This window comes from Macaca fascicularis, chromosome 2, assembly GCF_037993035.2.
Source record: "Macaca fascicularis isolate 582-1 chromosome 2, T2T-MFA8v1.1".
Classification (NCBI taxonomy): domain Eukaryota; kingdom Metazoa; phylum Chordata; class Mammalia; order Primates; family Cercopithecidae; genus Macaca; species Macaca fascicularis.
In genome coordinates, this window is record NC_088376.1 from 104,042,710 (window position 1) to 104,064,481 (window position 21,772).

At 38.7% G+C, this 21,772-nt stretch overlaps 1 protein-coding gene across 7 annotated transcripts in view; it reads left to right on the forward strand.

Annotated features, from left to right (window-relative positions):
• The first annotated feature begins 3,104 nt into the window (after positions 1–3,104).
• Positions 3,105–21,772, forward strand: part of CTNNB1 (catenin beta 1) — a 40,958-nt gene continuing 22,290 nt past the window's right edge. For 6 of the 7 annotated variants that reach the window (XM_074031787.1, XM_065540414.2, XM_074031789.1 and 3 more), the window contains exon 1: positions 3,105–3,270. The gene's annotated coding sequence lies outside the window, so the exon portion shown is untranslated. Of the gene's footprint in view, positions 3,271–3,720; positions 3,988–5,866; positions 6,007–21,772 lie in introns of those variants that run through there. The other variant, XM_045385012.3, reaches the window with a different exon arrangement.

The following is a 21,772-nucleotide window of genomic DNA, read 5'->3' on the forward strand; positions in this document are numbered from 1 at the left end:
CAGTGTTTTTACATTGTCCTAAGAAATATTTTTAACAAGCCTTCTTGGAGAGTTGGGATTGTTTTTAAATGCATGGAATATTATTCTTACCTTTCTGCTGGAAGAGGAGCCTTCCGAGGGGATTCGGATGTAGAGTCCAAGGGAGACCACACCCTAGTTTCACAGCTTGTTTTCTACCGTTTCTGCTTCTTTTTAAATAGGGTTAACAGATACAATTTTACATTAATTTAAGAGCCTTAATCACATGGAGCCAGTCATCCATTTCCCTCTCTCTAAGGGAAGCTCATTGTCCTAGGTGCTCAATAAATGTTTAATTAATGGATTTGATAGAGTTAAGTAAAAGTGAACGAACCTTCTTTACAATGCTGGCATATTTCTGTGATTTATATTTCTGTCTGAAGTGTGAAATAATCTGGGCTTTTTTTTTTTCTCTTAAAGGTAATCAAAAGCCTCTGTTTTAGGGAAGGGATGCCTTACATTCAGGTTCGATCTACCACTGCTTTATATGCCAGTGGCCTGATAGCGTGAAAAGAAATACCTTCTCTTTTAAACTAGCTGGAGACACTTTTGATTTCTAAGAACACAGCCTAAAAATTAGAACAACTTGTCTGTCGCCATTTTATAAAATTAATTTATGTCAAACCCAGGGTGACTGGCTCTAGAAGGAAAAGGCATAAAACAGATAACCAACTGTTTTTATGAAATGTATTGTCCAAAGTCAATTTAAAAAAATTATTTTACAAAATTACTTATTTTACCACACTCAGGTATTTTGATAATGTATTTTTCTTTGATTTAATGATAGTGTTTGTCTTCATTACATAGAAGTTATTCATCTCCTATTTTTGATGAGACAACTAGAACAATTTCTGCTTTATGAAACATGCAAATAAAAATTAGGAGCTATGTTAAATTTAACTTGCTTTAATGCTAGTCAACCAGTAATTCTTCAGTACACTTAATATGATGGGAAAAACAGCAAGCTGCGCTGTTGCAAATTTTACATTTTCTTTAATAATATGTATTTGTTTATGGTGCCAATTGGGATTAAAAATCATAATTCTAAATTTAAAGTATTTAAATTATAGAAAAATGATTCCATTATTTTGATAATGGAACAGAGAAATACAAATACAGAAATGTTTTTATCCTTTAGATCTTCTAATGGTGCAGATATTTCTTAACCAATTTCAAGAGTGCCTTATTCAACAACAAAAAAGCTGCACATAGAAAAAGCAAACATGTTTAAAAAAAAAAAGGCCCTGTAAAAGTGGTTAATTTGTCGTCTGATTTTTAATATATGACTTTAATCAACTGCATATTCCTTAATTCTCCAAATGACCATTAAAATTAGGAATCAGTACCTAAAAACGCCATTTATACTTTTGAGTTTGTATTAGAAACATGGCTTTGATGAAATGCCTTTTTCGGTTCCTTTTTTTTTTTGAATTGTGACCACAACCAATAGCTATACTTAATTCTACAGAATTAGTAGGAAAGATACAAATGAGAAGGTCTTTCTAGACAATGGATCTCATTGAACATCATCTTACTGTGTACACTTTTTCCACTGCAGTGGCCCACATGTGCTATGGTGACAGACAGCAGTTGGCATTACCACTTACATAGTAAAATATCTTTAAGACAAAAATAAGTTATTTAAAGAATATGCTGGCCCTGAAACATGAGCTATGCTTAAACTACACATCCCACCTCCATGAGTGAATGAATAAATGGGTTTTCTGCCTGCATCTATGTATTAAGACCTATTGTTTGCTTGTATTAATTGTAGTCCTGGGATAAAAGCATAGAGGTAACTTTCACTGTTGCTTTTTGTACTCTCTCCAATGTTTTGGAGGAAAAATAAGCACAAACAATAGGCTAGAGAAAGTGAATCGATCATAATTGTTGCAGCTTTGACAAGCGTCTATTTTGCTGGATTACAATGGGAAACATTTTTCAGTTTATTGAAATGAATTACAAAATGCTTTTAAATAGAAAATTAGTTTAAAAAATTAGAGGCTGCCTAATCGATAGCTTTCTCTATAAACATACTTGTATTTCTCAAATAAGTAATACCGTAAAAATCTTTTTCTTCAAAGAAAAATCCCCACAAATAAATCTATTGATACCTAGTGACAAGTGGAACCAGATAAAAATGGAATCTATAAGAATTAACCTAATTGACAGCGCTCTGGAGCTAATCCATTTCCATTAGTTATTTGTTCACAGTAGGTACTCATAAGGACTTGTTGAATTGAGGGCTTGGCGCCCATTCTACGAAGAGTTTACAGCCTTCGTGAGTGGGGATAGAAGGCGGCTCGGCCCGCTTATTCAGGTTGAAATTTAAGCTGAACAGCCTGCTGAGAGGTGGGATCCACCATTCGGGCAGTGGGGGGCTTTGGGGGTGCTGTGAGACTGGTCTGCGACCCAGGTCCAGCAGCGAGTGTGCGGCACAGACCGCAAGGTCGGCGAAGCCCCCTAACCCGCGCCCGGTCAGAGAGCCCGCAGGCCGGCGACCGGGCAGCGGCGGCACCCGGCAGCGCCCAAAGCCGGGCGGGCGCTGACCCCGAGCCCCTACCGCCGCCCTGGCCCCGAACTTCCGCCCTCCCAGGACCTGTCCCGTCCACCCCGTGCGGTCCCCGAAGACTAGGGCCGAGGTGCCACCTTCCGCAGGCCGCGGGAAAGGCGCGCAGAGTCCTGCAGCTGCTCTCCCGGTTCGGGAAACGCGGGGGGCGGGGGTGACGGGCTTGGGACAGGGGAGGATACCGGGGCCACGTTCCCCAACCCAGGCCGCGGGGGCCCGGCCTCCCCGACGCAGACCACGGCGCCCTCAAGAGTTGCCCTCAGGTCCCGCGCTGCGGGCAACCGCCAGCCGTCACCGCGGGGAGCGTCCGTAGCGTGCCCCAGCACCCCGCCCCGGCCCGGGGCGCTCAGACGGCGGCTGACTGCTGGGCGGCGCGGGGACTACTTTCCACCGCCCTGTCGCGCCCCGCCCCTTGTCCTCGCGCGGCGGAACGCTCCGCGCTCCGCGCTGCGTCGGCGGCGGCAGGATACGGCAGCTTTTGGGCGACTTATAAGAGCTCCTTGTGCGGCGCCATTTTAAGCCTCTTGGTCTGTGGCAGCCGTGTTGGCCCGGCCCCGAGAGCGGAGAGCGAGGGGAGGCGGAGACGGAGGAAGGTCCGAGGAGCAGCTTCAGTCCTCGCCGAGCCGCCACCGCAGGTCGAGGACGGTCGGACTCCCGCGACGGGAGGAGCCTGTTCCCCTGAGGTGCTTGGGCGCTCCTTTCCTTATCCTTCCGGGGCTGCTCCAGCTTCCTCTCGGAGCCAAACTTCGTCGTAGGCGCGCGGTCCGGGCGGCGGGCTGGGAGCCGGGCTGGGCGCAGCCGGGAGGCCTGGGGTTGGGAGTGGGGGGCTCAGGTAGGGGACGGTGGGGGCGGGCCGCGCCCGGGGCGCGGAGGGTGGCGGCCGGGCCCGGGTTCCGGTCGTGCTGCCTCTCGGGGGCCCCGGGGGCATCGCTTGCGGGGAGGGGGTGCCGCGGGGGCGCGTCCAGGAGCCCGGATGGCCGGCGGGGTGGGGGTGGGGGTCTGTGGTTTCCGTCCGGGGCTCTGGCCTTGGCCGAGTTTCGGGGAGGGACCCTGTGCCTTGGGATGCGCCGGGGCCGGGGTGGGGGGCGGGGTGGGGACGGGGGGCTCCGCCTTCTCAGCTCCTGCGGCGAGTTGGGGTTCGGGCGCTGAGGCAGGGACGCCACCCTAGGTCCCATCAGTCCTGGGGATCGGACCAGTGGACTTTCTCTTAAGATTTCTTCTTTCGTTCTTAAGAATAGAAGTGTTATTATTTTTTTTAATACCCTAGCTATGTGAGTTTGAATCGAAGCAACTTGAAACGTTAGAGTAACTAAACTCTTAGTGCAGCCGGTGCGATGCGTCAGTAGGGTGTGCACATGAAAAATCCATGTCTTGCACCTATATTTTAGTGTACTGTGCAGGTGAGTGAAAACAGTGGATAATGTACTGAGAGTCTTATGGATTTATGGTAGTGGGCATGAGACCCTGGTGAAATAAGAGGGTGGAGGAAGGCGAAGGTGATGGCTTACTGTTTTTTACCAAGTGAACTGCAGGATTCAGCCTCTGACTCAGAACGCTTCGAGAATTTTGTTCGTAGAAATAATTTAAATTTATTCAAAATTTAGTTTGATGGCAGCTAAAATTGGGTTTTAGAGGATGTTGTTTTTTCAGCGGAGTGAATTTTCCCTTCGCTCCAAAACTGGCCAAATGGAATTCAAGCACTGCAACTTCTTTGAGTGTTTTGTCTGGAGAGAGGACTTTGAACCGAGACTTTTCGAAGTTAAGTTCCTATAGCCTGCTTCTGAATCTGCCAAGCTTGAAAGCTTTGGCAGTTGGGTGTAGTTGTTGCCTTACGTTCTCTTCCCTTTTGGAGGGAGCATTGTCTCATACTTTGTATCTTCCAGACATCTGTGGTCTTCCCCCGTCCCCGGCCCCCCACCCCTCGAGTTTGTGAGTGGTGAATGAAGAGAGACTAGGCTGCTGGTATGCAGAGGTCGGCAAAAGGAAATCGAGGAGTGGTTTTAGTGAAATGGGAGCTTTGTATCTTGAATAATGGTGGCTTAGGCTAGACATCAACTTAAAGAGACGGCAGCATTTCCTTTCATAAAGTCTAGGCTAATGTTTTTCAGATCGCTAAGTTGTAGTTTGTCTGGAATTTAGGTAGCCATTTCAGTATTTGTCACATGGTGAACGAACATTCAGTACCTTCAGATGTCTTCGTATTGACTTGTATTCATCCTAAGAAATATTAAATATAGCCTCAAGTGTTATTTATGTTGTACCGCTGGTTTATCTCCTGCTTAAATTATTAACATACATTTCTACTTTGGAGGCTTTTCGTTTGAACTGAGGCTGTGCGACATTTATTTTACTTTTATATTTAGATCTTTGAAAATCTCTAATTAAAAAAAAAGTACCCTTCAGGGTTTGAGGATGTGCTTTCACACCAGACAAAATGTGGCTAATTTGCGCCCAATATTCATTACTTTGACCTAACCTTTGTTCTGAAGGCCATGTACAAGGACAAGGCCCTGAGATTATTGCAACAGTAACTTGAAAAACTTTCAGAAGTCTATTCTGTAGGATTAAAGGAATACTGAGACTATTCAAGTTTGAAGTCCTGGGGGTGGGGAAAAGTAAAAACCTGTGCTAGAAAGCTTAGTATAGCATGTAACTTTAGAGTCCTGTGGAGTCCTGAGTCTCCCACAGACCAGAACAGTCATTTAAAAGTTTTCGGGAAAAACCGACTTAAAAAAAAAAAAAAAAGGTGGCTAATAAAAAAATGAAGCATTTAACAGTGTTCAGGTTTCAGAGTATTGAAGAGGGTTTTTTTTAAACTGTTATCTGATTATTTCCTTTACTAACATGATATAGAAAAGTGTATTTCCAATATTAAAATTTATCAGACTGAGCTTACTGTTCCCGTTGATGACTGGAATAAAAATTGGCATAAGTGAAGGTCTGTATGCTTGTTTTCATAACACCACCACCAAGATAGAAAACGAGGAGACAAGTTTCTTCAAGGGTATTTTGAAATGTGTTAGCAAAACTCTTGCAGATACTCTTTTTTGTTATAGGATGAGGTGGGGAGAGGCGCATGCTAAGTATTGTTGAAACTAGGGATGTAGAGAATTAAAAGTTTGATATAATTATTTTGTAGTTATAAGTAGCAGTGAAATGAAATCTCCTGCAGTAGACTATGTAAGTATATTTAGCCAAATGAAACTTCAGTGTTATTAAAATGAAATAATACATCTGTCCTGTTATAAGATTATTTTTATTTCTCTTGTGGTTTCCTAGTTGCTGATAATCAATAATTGTAGATGAGTAGGTGGTAAGTTTTAAGTTTGTACTTTGAGCTTAGTCGGAAGCATGCTTGACTGCCAACCCAGGACACAAAGGATGAAGGCTTTTAGAACTGGACAAACTTCTAACAAAAGGTATTTGCAACTCTTTTGTAGTGTGTCATGTTGATTTGTGACATTGTTTTTGAAAATACTGTGTTGACTTAGTTTTGTTGTAGCCCTCTTTTTATTGAAACTGTGGTATCTATTGTTGAAACTGCTTGAGAACATTTTTATACCGTAAAAGTGAATAGTAAACATAGCCCAGGAGCTGCTTCTGGTTTGTCCATCGTATGTAGCCATTGCCTCCTTGTACCCTCATTGAGAAGATACTGATTTGCAGATTCAGTTGTCCTTCTTTAACAGACTATGTAATATTGCAGTTGTGATTGTGATAGGTAAGTGGGCCAATCGGTTAAAATAAATACATACTTCTCAGGTTTCACAAAAGGAATATAATATGATTTGTGTTGACTGAAATGAGTAGGAGTTAACTCCTATAGTTTTTCATCACTTAAACTCGGGGAAAGTTCTTTATTTCCTCTGTTTACTTAAGAATGCTGCTTTTGTGTTTCATGCAAGACTGAGCTTGACTCAGTTTGAAACCTAGGCTCATCTGTTGAGGCCTGAACCCTGCTGTCCTTGAGGTATGCATATAATTTGCTTTCTCCCTAAGGAAAAAGAAGCTCTTGAAAGATAAAGTCAATCACATTAGGAACCCGTTTTTAGGGTTTAGCCACTTTTTTTTTTTTTTTTTTTTTTTAACTTAGAGGCATCTCTTCTGTTAAGAGACATTCCCCAGTCTCAAAGTTTCCCTCAACTTTGTGAGTAGTGTTGGAGCATGTTTTCATTGCATGCTTGGGTCATGTTGAGTGCCCTCCAGTGGATATAGTATAATGCTTGTGATTTTTTTTTTTTTTTTAATTCCAAACAAGTTTATGTGGAATATATTTATGAATAGTTCTGATGAGGGAGAATCACCTAAGAAACCTTTGATTTTTGAAATCATATTACTGCTAATTAAAATACAGGCTTGAGAAAATGTCTTCTCAGCCAATATTTGCAGTAAAAAAGTTGGGAGGTTTTTTGAGGTCACTTTGAATAGGCAGTTCTGCTTAAATATATCGTAATGATAAACCAGAATCTCATTATAGTACTTTAGGAAGTAAAAGATCATGATGTTTAGCTATATTGATGAATTACAGCAACTGAAATTCTCAGAAAAAAATAATGAAGATGTGAATTGTCAGTTTATCTAAAATCAGTCACAGAGTAAAACATAAGTGCTCAACTTGATTATATTAGGAAATAGAAATGAAGGCAATTGAGCCAGTGTATGTGACCTAAAATATAATGCCCTTAGTTACCATAGGGTTGGTTTCATTTGTACGTAGTGGTGGGCCATGTTGAATTGTAAGTGTTTTGCCCTTTGAATTTTTTCTTAAAGAGCTTTCTCTAGGCTCCTATGTTAAAGTTCATGGTTTTTCTGTTAGTAATATTATTCTCTGAAAATCCATGTTTCAAATCAATCTAATTAGCAACAGGAATGAAGCTTATTCTAAATTGGCTTTTGGAAGTTACACGGTCAGCATATGGAAATATTTCAGGGTTTAGATTAAAAAAAAATTTTTTTTCAGAATATGTTGCTGGAATGAAAATGTTAACATAGGGAGGGAAAATGACAGTTATCAATGATTGCTTTACTTTGCCTATGGAATTCAGTGTCATTTTGTGGAAACTGGTATATGTTTTTTTTTTTTTTTTTACTACTTAAGAAATGTATTATTGCTATATTTAGGGTTTTTTTTAAGGCAAGAATGCTTCAAGTGCTTTATGTGAATGATTATTTCAGGGTGGATTAAATATTCCTCCGTCAGGGACAATACTTGTAAATTAGTGATTTCCAAGTTGGTGCTTAGTATTTCCAACATTTACTGTCTGTAAGCTTCTGTTCTGATTTTTCAAGAGTTTTCTAAGAAAATGAGAGTAGGCTTCAAAGGTCTTTGAAAAATTATGTACATACAACTTACTGAAAAAAATGGCTACTGGGGACTTAATTTTTCTCCTGAAATGGGTTACTTGCCTTCATTAATGTAGCATACTACAATTTGATGTTCAAGATACGTTACTAAGAATAAGATCGTTTTCACAAGCCTTATATAGGATTGGTCTTACTACATTATAGTGGGAATGGCTACTCAAATGTCTCCAGGGCCAGTTAGGTATTGGGTAAATGGGACCATGTGGACTATTACAAATTGAAGTGCACATGAAGCAGCCAGTCATAAGCAGCTCCAGCCATTGTGTGGGAATACAGTTTATGTTGCCAGATCATCTGATTTCTTTCCCCTAAGTGGGAAATCCAGATAAATGTACATCTCTTGATTTTCAAGTGTCAGTGAACAAAATTCATATTTTAAGATGCTGTATTCAGCACAAATTAAATACACTTATTTGCTGAATACTGCCTGTTTGTCCCTCTGCGGTAGTCCCGTTTGAAGTACAATGTTTTCATGATGATGATTCTGTGAAATAACTGGTTCTGTGAATGTACATAATTGAGCAGATAACATTGTTAAATTATTAGGTTTGTATTTATTTGGGCACTTGGGAAATGCCTTGTGTGACTTGATTATAGATTAGGAACTTAAAAGCAGGATTCATATTATTGACTTATTTTTGAAAACTGGGAAACCAACATTTTTAAAGTTAGGAGTTAAGATGGCCAGGTTCAAGGAAAAGGGGGAGAAGTAACTTTCTCATTACTCGGCCATCTTAAATAGAGTTCTTTAAGTGTATTTTTAAGAGGTCTCAAAACTTAACGTGAAGGCACTTAAAATGCTGGACAAATTCTGTGTATACAACTCACATCAGCCCTAAATTTTACTGATCTTTAAATCATGTCCTTTTTACCAGAAGTTTGCATTTCTAAGCTAAATTATTACTGTTAGACTACATCCAAAACTTAAAAAACAGTTTAGGTAATTAAAAATTAATTGAATATGTTTTACTTAAATTAATGCCTTATGGCTTTTTGGTCAGTTTATGTAGGCAGTTAAATCGATTTTGGTTAAATCTTTTGCTACTAACAAGGTATTTCCAGAATTTGAGAAGTGGGGTAGCCGGGCGCGGTGACTCACGCCTGTAATCGCAGCAGTTTGGGTGGCTAGGGAGGGTGGATCACCTGAGGTCAGAAGCCCGAGATCAGCCTGGCCGACGTGGTGAAACCCTGTGTCTACTGAAAATACAAAAATTAGCAGGTCATGGTGGCAGGTGCCTGTGATCCCAGCTACTTGGAAGGCTGAAGCATGAGAATTGCTTGAACCGGGGAAGCAGAGGTTGCAGTGAGATGAGATCACACCACTGCACTCCAGCCGGGTCAACAGAGCGAGACTCTGTCTCAAGAAAGAAAAGTGGGGTGTTTAGTCTTCAAACTCCGTGTTTAAGTGACTGGACTGAAAATGTAAATCATAGGCCGGCGTTGGTTTAGAAAGTATCTGAAAATAATGCTATAGTCTGCAATTATTTTTATTACGATATGATGGTGTAAAATACAAGCAGATCAGTGGACCTTTTATGAAACATTAATCCTAGAGGCGTCTCACCCCTGGTCTATCCCACAATCTCCATGAGACTCTTCGTAGAACCACTGTAAAGTTTCTTTTGTAATATCCCAGAAGTTTCCTACCTCTGGTATCTTTTGAGCTTGTTCAAAATGCTTCTCCCCCTCCCCCGCCCTATGATGGTTTGAAGAGTGTGAACATCTGAATGATGCTGGGGTGAAACTGCTTCATAACACTTCCATTTTCTCCCCTATTTATTTCCATCTTTTAATTTTTTCACTAATATCCCCACGGTTTTACCGTGTTTTAGTAATTCACATATTGCTGGACTAATTCTTTTTAACTGACTTGTAACAGATATGTTAAACCGTTTAAAACTTGGGGGGTATTTTTAACCTACTTTAATTTCAAGTTAGTGTACATGGCATATAAACCTTATGATTAATGCTGGTAGCTGAGTTGGAAGCCAAAGATGTACAAAAAATCTGAAGGGTTTGGTTTAGTTTGATAAACCTCTCTTACAGCGTTTTGTAATAGTAGCAATATATATATGTGCATATATATAGCATACCTTATTGGACGTCCATATAAAAATGTGTAAGAAGTTAAATTTACTGCAGAATGTCTTGGGAGTGCAATTTGAAGATGATCTTAAGTGGTGATAGTAATTTGCTACACTGAGGGATAGTTGTTGCAAACTGCTCCCAATTTTCCTTTACTGTGAAGTAAACGAAACAGCTGTAATAGGGATTACTTACTGTACTCTCTCTTTCTTTTTTAAGTATAATTAAGTGGTTTTGGGGTAAGGGTGTAGGGAGTGAGTGTCTTTGAAGTTTGGCATACACTAGATGAATGCCACATGTATAAGGGAGGAACAACGGATTCTTGGAAATATTTTTCAATCCAAGTAACTTTGGAGGCTTCCAAGTGGAGTTCAATTCCCCTGTGTAGGAAAGTGCTGAGGTAGACCCTTAAATTCCTTTCTGAGCCGTTGAATGTCCTCAAACTTCGCTTATACTTTATAGTTCCTTTAGATACAAAAGTTACAAACTAAATTCTATTTAGGAAACATAATACGCTGACATAGCGCTTTAAATAGATTATGAATTTAGTGTATCAATTTGCTGGCATTTTGCTGAATTTTGTTGTTTAGTTTTCAAGCCCAAGTATTTTGTTACTTTGTATATTGTAGTTGTCCTGCATTGATCACTGTTTCCTGCTTTAATTGTGCTGTCATTTTTCCTGGTTCCTGATTCAGAGTGCCAACCATTCTGTTCCCCATAGAATAAGAAATAAGAGGCTAGAAAGTTTAGAGATGAGATATCTAGGAATGCCTGAAGATCAAGGGTCACCCTTGAGGCAGAGTAATTATGGTTAAAATGGTATTGCTGATAAGTGGATGCTGGGAAATATTAAAATTTGATTTTTTAGAAGAATACTTATTTCTCATGCTTGAAGAGCGCCCTTACTATATGCTAAAGGGCCTCAGGTTTTTCCTTATTGCCATTATGCTGCAGATTCTATTACGTTTGTCTGGAAAGATCTAAGACAGAAGGGCCGTTTAATACCTTCCCTTTTCTCCTCAACTTCCCCTGTCTTCCCCATCAGGAGCTAAATAGGAACCCCTTCACCTTGTTACCATCAAACTTCATCAATGGTCTGTCTTTACAATGAAGGAAGTAGTACTGCATACTGGTCAGAGGCCAATCCTGAGGCATGCCTTTTCAAGGACTTGTTACTTTAGTTACACTGGCCCTTCTGTGTTAACTCTTATCCCCCAGACTCTAATCCTGTTGCTTTTTTTGGTCCCCATCTCCCACCTTTCATCATCTGAAATCCATTCATTTTAACTTCTGGAATTCAGTCGTTAGAAAATCCTTTATATTCTCAATCTGTTGTGAATGTTCGTTTCTTATTTCAGCTGTAACCTAGCCTTCTCTGCAAGAATGCTACTTCCCTTACAGCTCTCTCAAGTGATGATTTTTTCCCTTCTTGCACACCTTGTAACACTGAACTAAGGGGTGTGTGGACTAAATGTCTGCTTTTTTCCCTCATTGTCACTTCTTGACCTTTCTTTTCCAAAACTTCAAGCTTTGACTTTCATGTGATCAAATTATACCACCCATTGCCCGTCTTTATTTCAAGCACCTGCAGACCGTGCTGGGTCATTCACATCCTTCCTTGATCACTTTATTAGCTCTTGGCTCATTGTTACTCTCTCTCATTTCTGTCATAATTCTTGATGACATCACTATCCATGTAGAGCAATACTGGTAAAGATGTGGTCTCGTAACTGTTACCTGTATGAATTAAGATAAGGAGTTATGCCAGAATGTAAGTCACCTGTGTCACTAAGTTTACTGTTTAGTTTAGCTTACTTTTTTTTGTAGCAAGATTTTGATGAAGGAAGCAGTATGTTGATTTACAGTCTGGTACAAACTTTGATATAGAAGATGCTTCCAATATCCTGGTCTCTTAGTTCCTTGATTTCTTCTCCTCCAGTAATCTTACTTTCTATCCTAAGTCAACTACACATTCCCATTGTCATATTCTAGACTACTCTGTCTTTTATCAGTAACTGTGCTCTCTTCCCCCAATCTCATTTCAGGCATCTCACTTTCTAATTCCTCTAGTAAATATGTCAACTCCAACAGCCCATCAGTCCCATTGGGACCTACAGTTTATCTATCCAAGCTTTTCCCTGTTCCTCACCCTCACTTCTATACAGCTGAAGTTTCATACTGAATTATAATCACTTTCTTGTATACACGTTCAACAGTCTTGTCCCTCCCTGGCTTCATGCCCAGTGGTCTCTTGTATCTATGACCATGTCTTTTACCTTCTCCTCTGTCACTGGAAGAACTGTAGCCTTCCAATATAAGGCCACCCAGTTCATTTGCACACCAGATTCCATCCCCTCTTGCTCTCAAGAATATTACTGTAGCATCTCTCGTTTCTTGTATCAGTGGTTTTTTCTACCCTACTGGCTCTTTCCATGAGCAAACATGCTATTATCCCATTATAAAAAAAATTTTTTTTTCTCTCCATCTCTCCTTTTACTCTCCACCTCAGTCTCTGTTTCTCTTTCCAGCAAAATCACCTTGAAAAATTGCTTTATGCACTCCCTTTTTCTTTTGAACCCCTACCAGTGACCACCACGTTATAAATTTGTAGTTGTCATCTCACTTAATCTGTTAGTATTTGGCACCGTTGCTGCAGTTGCTTGAAATGCCTTTTCATTGGTTTCCAGGCCACCATGTCTGTTAGCAGGTTTTCAGACCTCTTATTTCACTGGCATTTCCGTCTTTGTTTTTTCTGGTATCTTTCTGATCTCTGTTGGAGTGGCTGAAGGTTTAGTCCTTGAATCTCTCCTTTTTTGTTGTGCATATTTACTCCAGTCTCATAGCTTTATACAGATGGTATTTACATCTGTTGCTAATGATTTACAAATTGATATCCTTAAACTGATATCCAGCTACTTTTTGGTCAGCATTTTGGATGTCTAGGAAGCGTCTCAAACTTAGTATGTCTAAAACTGACCTCCCGGTTTTCCCCAAAGCTGCAGTCTTTTCTGAAATGCAATTCTGTCTTTCCAGTTACCTAGCTTAAAACCTTGCAGTTCTTGACTCATCTTTCTCTCATACCCCATATCTAAATTCTCTCTGCAAACCTTGTCTGTTCTCCCTTCAAAATAAAGTCATATGTCATTTTATGATGGGGCTACATTCTGAGAAATGCGTCATTAGGAGATAATCATGGTTGTGTGAACATCAGAGTATACATAGACAAACCTAGATGGTATAGCCTACTCACATCTAGGCTATATGGTGTGGCCAATTACTGTAATGAATACTTTAGGTAATTGTAACATAAAGGTAAGTATTTTTATGTAAACATATCGAAACATAGAAAAAAGTACAGTAAAAATATGGTATCAAAAATAAAAAATGGTACACCTGTATAAGGCGTTTATGATGAATGGAGCTTGCAGGACTAGACATTGGTCTGGGTGAGTCAGCAAGTGACGAGTGAGGGAATGTGAAAGAGCTAGGACATTACTGTACACTACTGTAGACTTTATAAACACTGTACACTTGGGCTATACTACATTTTTTTAAAGATTTTAAAAGACTTTTTTCAATAATAAACCTTAAATTACTGTCACTTTTTTACTGTGTGAATTCTTAATTTTTTAAACGTTTTGACTCTTGTAATAACACTTAGCTTAAAACACAATTGTACAACTGTACAAAAAATTTTCTTTATATCTTTATAAACTTTTTTCTATTTTTAAAAATTTTTACCTTTTAGCTTTTTTGTTAAAAAACTCAGACATGAACACATTAGCCTAGACCTACAGAGGATCGGGATCATCAGTATCACTGTATTTCACCTCTACATCTTGGCCTTCTGGAATGTCTTCAGAGGCAGTAAACATAAATGGTACTGCCACCTCCCATGATAACAGTGCCTTCTGGAATACCTCTTGAAGGACCAACCTGTGGCTGTTTTATAGTTAACTTTTTTTTTTTTTTTTTAAAGAAGTAACAGAAGGAATGCACTCTAAAATAATGATAAAAAGTATAGTAAGTACATAAACCTGTAACAGTCATTATCATTATCAAGTCTTGCATACTGGACATAACTGTATATGCTATACTTTTTTTTTTTTTTTTTTTTTTGAGATGGCATCTCACTCTGTCACCCAGGCTGGAGTACAGTGGCGCTATCATAGCGCACTGTAACCTCAGACTCCTGGGCTCAAGTAATCTTCCTACCTCAGCCTCCTGGGTAGCTGGGACTACACCAGGCACCCCACCATGCCTGGCTAGTTAAAAAAAATTTTTTTTGTAGAGACAGGGTCTCACTCTGTTGCCAGGGCTGGCCTTGAATTCCTGGCATCAAGTAATCCTCCCACTTTGGCCTCCCAAAGTGCTAGGATTATAGGCATGAGCCACCATGTCTGGCCCACTGTACTTTTATACAACTGAAGCACAGTAAACCTACTGTGGGTTCGTTTACACCAGCGTCACCACAAACACCATGAGTAGAGCATTGTGCTGCAATATTATGATAGCTACAATATCACTAGGTGATAGGAATTTTTCAGCTCCATTATAATCTTATGAGACCACTGTTGTATGTGCAGTTCATCATCAACTGAAATGTCCTTATGAGATGCATGTCTGCATATCAGAAATCTTAATCATTTTTCACTGAAGCCATGTCATGCCATGCCATCTTTTGCCTATATTATTATTATTCAGCTTTTATTTTAGATTCAGGGTGTACATATGCAGGTTTGTTACAAGGGTATGTTGTATGATGCTGAAGTTTGGGGTACGGTTGAACCAGTCACCCAGGTAGTGAGCATAGTACTCAATAGATAACTTTCTACCATTACTCCTCCATCCCTCCCTGTTTTTGTCCCTGTCTATTGTATCTTTATGTCCGTGTGTACCAAATGTTTAGCTCACTCTTGTAAGTGAGAACATGTGGCATTTGATTTTCTGTTCCTGTGTTAATTTGCTTACAATAGTCTCCAGTTGCATCCACATTGCTACAAAGGACATGATTTTGTTCTTTTTTACAGGCTGCATCATATTCCATGGTGTATAGGTACTACATTTTTCTTTATCCAGTCTACCGTTCATGGGCATTTGGGTTGATTCTCTCTTTGCTATTATGAATGGCTTTTGCCTATATCATTGGAAAGGCCTTCTAACTGGTGTCCCTGCTTACACCTTTTTCTCCCTTAAATGTGTTTTCGACGTGGTCACCAGAGTAACCCTTTTTATAACGATAAACCATGTAACATTTTTGTTCAGAAACTTCTAGGGGCTTACCATTTCATTCAGTAAAAGCTCAAGCTCCTGTATACTCACATCCTTCATCACCTATTACTTTTCTCCTCTCACTCTTCAGCCTTTTTGTTTTTCTTCAAACTGATGAAGCCTTCGTGGCTGATGTCAGATATTTTATCCATTGAGATCTTCCTTGTTGACTCAGTTGCACTTGGTCATATTATTTTCATTTATTTGGTATATCTAATCATAGTCTGAAAGTTTGTCTACTTATTTTTCCCCCTTTGAGGGTCCTTGCCCTGTTTTTATATCCCTGATAGCTGGACAGTATCTGGAACTTACAGGTGTTCAGTAAAGTTTTGTTGAATAAATATTCTGGAATCACCCAACCGTTTTTTTTCCCTCCAGTTATTTTTCTTCTCCCTTTCACTGCCTGAAAGATGTCCTTTGTATATGGTTCCACTTATCACTGTCATCCCAGTTTGTGATATACTGTTCTAATATATTATTATTAATACATTTCCAATGAACTTGCTCTTGCTGTGAGTTCACCACTGGACCTACATGTTGGCCGATCAAATGGATACTTTATAATTTTAGTCTTGATGGACTTCTGCATTTGGCACATTTCTTACCTCTAGCACAGCACTGTCCAGTAATCCACACTTCCTGGGACAGTAGAAATGTTCAGTGTCTGTGCTGTTGAGTTGGTAGCAACTAGCTACATGTGCCTGTTAAACACTTGAAATGTGGCTGTGTGGCTAGTGGCTATTGTATTGGAGAGTGGAGTTTTAGAAACTGCTGTTTTTCTTACATGGCACTAGATTTAGTATTACAATCTAATTGTGCAAGCCCGATAGGTAGGAGTCATCTTTATTCCTCTTAATTTTTCTCATCTACTATATGCAGTTCATCACATCAACAGAACCTGCTGTTTTTACCTCCTAAATATTTCTTTAGTCTAACTACTTCTTGTCCCTAGTGCCACCACCATCTATCAGCTGGAATATTGCTATAGCTGCCTTGCAGGTTTCCCTTCTTTCCTGTTCCCTTCTAGTTTTTTGAATTACAGTTAGCATGAGCTTTTAAAAACTCAAATAAGATTGCATTATTCACCTGCTTAAAACCTTTCATGACTTTCAGTGTCACATAGAATAGAAAACACTTTTCTTACCAAAGGCTAGAGAGCTGTATGTGATCTGGCTATTTTTAATGTTTCATTGCACTCACCTTTTCCTTTATAATCAAACTACTCTGATCTCAAGGGTTCTTGAAAGATGATCATGTTCTTTAATGACTTTGGGTTTTTGCTTGTTATATTCTATTTCTAGAATGTTTCTTCCCTGTTCCTTACATGCTGGCTCTTTTGCATCCTTCTTCAGGTCTCAGCTTACATGTTACCTTCAAGAAGCCTTTGACCACGCTAAGTGGGACCTTCCTTCCACTTCTGCTGTGTAATCCCATTCCCTTCTCCCACTTGTTAATTAGTTACATGCTTTTTTGTAATTGTTTATTTGGTTGTCTGTCTCCCTCCAAAGAATGCAGGGACCATGTCTGCATTCTGCAGTAATCACTACTGCACACCCAGAATCTATTACAGATCCTGGCATATAGCTGATGCATAAATATTTGTTGAATGAAAGGCTATACATTGTATGTATGCTATTGGTAATGCTATGACCTGAAACTAAAAGGAGTTGTAGGAAAGATTTCTTATGGAACAAAAATATCCCTTTTGATTAATATCACAATCTCGTAAATTGAGAAAACAAAAAAATATATACCAGTGGAGCACTCATGTATAGTTTGAGGTTATGACTCATTTATTGGTGTATTTTTGGACTCACAATAGAACAAAGATTAGGGAATATTCCTTAAAGCTCTGTATTGAAATAATGGAAAGCAGTCACATTTTGATAATAGAAGCTTCCTAGCTTACTCTTTCTGCAGTCTTCTTTTCCTATAAGAGAGCCTCATAATTATGAGGCTTATTACTAGAGTAAGGCAGTCAAAGGCAGCAAAATGTCTTTCTGTTTTAAAGAATAACATAAACTTGACATGTATGGTGGGGGACAGAAGGTTTCAAAAGTTTAAGAATCTGTGTTGTGTTAACGAATAGATGCTTCTCAAGCAGCTTATGCTAGGGTTACTCTGTTTAGTCAGGGTTTTTTCTTCTTTAACTTGGGTTCATTTCCTAATGTCACACATGAAGTTTGGATCATATGGTTTGACTTTAGCTATAGTCCTTAGCTATGGGGAGCAGCATCAGTGACCTGTGACACATAAATTAAAAATACAATGCCAGGGCCCTTCCCCAGCCCCTCTGATAGAGAACCTCTTGGTCATCTGTATTTTTAGATGTTTCAGGTTAGTCTGATTAACACCCTTGGTTAAGAACCATTGGGAGGATCTGGTTGCGAGTTTAAGGGGACCTTCAAACCTGTAGGTCTTTATAGTTTCAAAAAAAAAAAAAAAGATTTTAAAAATCATGCAAATGTTGTGGCTGAATTCTGGTTTAGCACATACTGCTTTTAATGGCCTGAAATGTTTTTCCCAAATAAATTGTCTTGTTATAGCTTTCATGTGTGATTTGGTCCAGTTTCTTGTTTTTGAAGATACTTATGGGGAAAAAAACTTTGTAATTTCTCTTAGTAACATATTAACCCACTTAAAACCCTTTCTGTTATAGGTCTTCACATTTAGGCTTAATGTGCTTAATTAAAATGTAAAAACACATCTGCCTTTGTTCTCTGTGAAAGTATTTAATAAATAAATGAGGGATTGGCAAAGTACTGCCCGCCATCTGTTTTTATATGGCCTACGACCTAAGAATTGTTTTTAGATTGCTTAAAAAAAAAAAAACCCAAAAGGATAATATTTTGTGCCGTGAAAATTACATGAAATTCAAATTTCAGTTTCTGTGAATGAAGTTTTAATGGAACACAGCCATCCATGCTCATAAGTGTGCATATTATCTGGCTGTTTTCACTGCAATAGCAGAGTTGAGTAGTTGTGACAAAGAGTTTATGGCCCACAAAACCTAAAATACTTACTTCCTGATGCTTTACAGAAAAAGTTTCCTGAGTGTTGTTCTGGCTATACATTATTCATAAATGAATCTTTCGTGGTTCTGAAGGCATTTAAGAAATCTCTTAGGTTATAAATTGGCCTGGTGCGGTGGCTCACATCTGTAATCCCAGCACTTTGGGAGGCCGAGGCGGGTGGATCACGAGGTCAGGAGTTCAAGATCAGCCTGGCCAAGATGGTGAAACCCCATCTCTACTAAAAATACACAAAAAAAATTAGCTGGGTGTGGTGGTGGTGGGCCTACAATCCCAGCTACTCGGGAGGTTGAGGCAGAGAATTGCTTAAACCCGCGAGGTGGAGGATGCAGTGAGGCAAGATCGCGCCACCGCGCTCCAGCCTGAGCGACAGAGTGAAACTCCATCTCAAAAAAAGAAAAAAAAAAGAAAAAGCTCTTAGGTTATAAATAAGTGTTGTAAGCTCTCCAAGCCTCCATATTACATTTTGTGTGTTCTTCTGTTCACTTTTTGAGCATTTTATTTTTTATTAGCACATTCCATTCATTAAGTATTTAAGAGCTTAATATATGCCAAAGCACTTTAGAAACAGTGAGAAACTGTTTCTAAATGTACAGTCTCAGCCCTCACAGCGTTCACTTCATTGGGCTCTTTAAAATTTCTTTTTTTAAAAGGTCAACGTGCTGGTATAGTAAGGAAGGGAAAGTCTTACAACAAGTGGAGTAGAGGAAGGTTATCATTATGGGATATAATTTGGAGGTCATTGAGTACCTGCCATTAATTCTGCCTGTAGTCTGAATGTAGAGATCAACATCTAGAAACTTTTTTGAAATAAAATCTTCAATTTCTTTGGCATATCTAGTACTGTCTAGCTAGGCATATAGTCAAAGTTTGGTGTATATTTCAAATATTAACAGTTTTTTTGGGGCTGTAGTCACTGTTGAAAGGATATAGTTCTTTACTATTACATGTGATATCTGTATATAAAATTGGCTAATCCCTGTCTTTCATTTATCTGCAACACTGACTGTTACCAGTTGTCTCTAACTTTGGTATGGGGGTGGCAATATGATGAGATTGAAAGGGTACATGACTGAGCCACAGGCAGACCTGGATTTGAATTTTAACTGAACGGTTTATTAGCTAGTCTTACATAAATACTGCTAAGCAGTTTTCTTGTGATAATTTGAGGAATGATGTCTTCTTTATGAGATTCAATGAGATAACATATTAGGCTCAGAACTGAAGTTGCTAGGAATTTAATTATGCTACCTTGTTAAGTATGTCAAAGGCAGAATTCAGTGTTTAGCTGATATCACAAGGCAGTAAGTATCCTAAAATTATGCTGTAAAAGATATAAAGATGCTGTAAGTGACTCAGAAACCTGGTGACTTTGTAATGCAGTTAATTCTTAGAATACTGCCACTTTAACAGAATAGGAGCTAGGAATGGACAAATATTTATTAAATTACTAAAATAGAAAATTTATTGATACATGTAAAGTGACATTTGCTTAAATATGGAAAAATTTGCAGTACTATTTCCTTGCTTTAGAAAACATTGGTTATCACTTTTTTTATTTTTAGCAATTTGTTTTTGCCTTGAGGCAAGATGGTTGACTGAGTAGTTGCCACATTTCTTTTTGTACAAAGTCCATTTCATAGGCCACCTAGCTTTTATGCTTAGAAAATTTCCTTAACGTTATATTTAAGTATTTGGCTAACCTATATAGGGTTCAATTATACAGGCTAACCTTCTCGGACAAATATTTCTAATAATTAATATATTTGGTTCTGCAAAGGTATACAATCATATATGTAAAAAAGATGCCTTGCATACTTGATATATGTTACTTTTTTTTAGTGTATACCTTTTTCATTCTCTTTAATGACTGTATGGTATTCCACCACCCCCGTCCCCTCACTTGGACAACTGCAGTAACCTAAATGGTCTTTCTACTTTGCTGTTGCCCCTTAACTATCTTTTTTCCCCTTTATAGCTGCTGGAGTCAATTTTAGAAAGTCTAAATCATACATCACATTGCTTCACTGGCTTCCCAGTACACTTTGGATTTTATTTTACATCCTTACTGATCTGATTCTCATCTCTGTCTCTTCATGGTTCCCTGCCTTCTAGTTACACTGGTGACCTTTCGATACCTTTACCACATTAAGCTCATTCCTTCCTTTTCACTTGTTCTCTGCCTGGAGTGTTCTGCCCCATCTTTACATGGCCAGCTGCTGCTCCTCTGATGAAATGTCTCTTCCTCACAGGCCTTCCCTGACCACCCACTAGAGTAGCATACCTTCTACCTTATAAACTTGTTTATTAGCATTTCTCACTCTAAATTTTTTTTTTAATTGCTTAACTCCCTAACAGTAGAATATAAGCTTCACTGTATTTATGACCTTGACTCTCTTATTACTGTAATACCAGTAACATAAAGGGTGTTTAAAATTTGTTCAGTGGGTGAATATATATTCCATTTAATTGATAAATTATTATTTATTCCATCTCCTGTGGATGGACATTTGAATAATTTCATCTTTTTCTCTATGAATGCTTCACTTGGCATGCTTCTGACAGTATTGCCACAGAATACATTTCTGTTACAGAAGTTGAATTTTTAAGTCAAAGGGTAGTTACACTTATGTTTAATGGATAGTGCCAGCTTACTATCAAAAGTTTCTGCTAGTTTCACCATATCCTTATTAGCAGTAGATACTAATCAATCTTTTCAATCTTTGCCAATCTGAGAAGCAAAAAGTAAATGGGTTTAAATATCCTTTGTATATATTCATTGCTCACTTTATGTTTTTCCTTTGCAATGTTGTTTCTTGCTCTTTCCCTGCAGTATAATTCTTTCTTCTTTTTGACTTGTTCCCAGTTTTTCGTGTACTGTGGATATTAGCCTTTATGTTACACATGTTCTAGTATGTCATTTTTTGAATTACTTCAAACGTGGTGATTTGTTGCTCAAATTTTAAAAACTACATACACACACAAATTATCTCATGTTTCCCTTTTTGGTTTCAGTTTCAACTCATGCTTAATCAGTTCATCGATTGGGCATGGTTTTAGTCTTAATATATACCCATATTTTATCTCATTGTTCTATTTTTTACATGTAAATATTTGGTGAATATAGGTTTAATTTTAATGTAAAATAAGGATGAAAAAATGATAGTTGGAATTACAAGCCCATTTCTCCTAATACTTTTAATCAAGTAATCCACTAATTGAAATATTACCTTCTTCATTTATGAAATTGCCACATTATATCTGGGTGTTTTTCTGCCTACTACAGTCTCTTACCCATTTATTTCCTAATAATACAATACTTGAAATTGCTGTGGTTGTTGATTTATAATGTTATCTTAGTGATAACATTTATAAATGTGATGTAACTGGTTCCTTCTTATAGTTCTTCTTAAATCAAGAACAAGACATATCT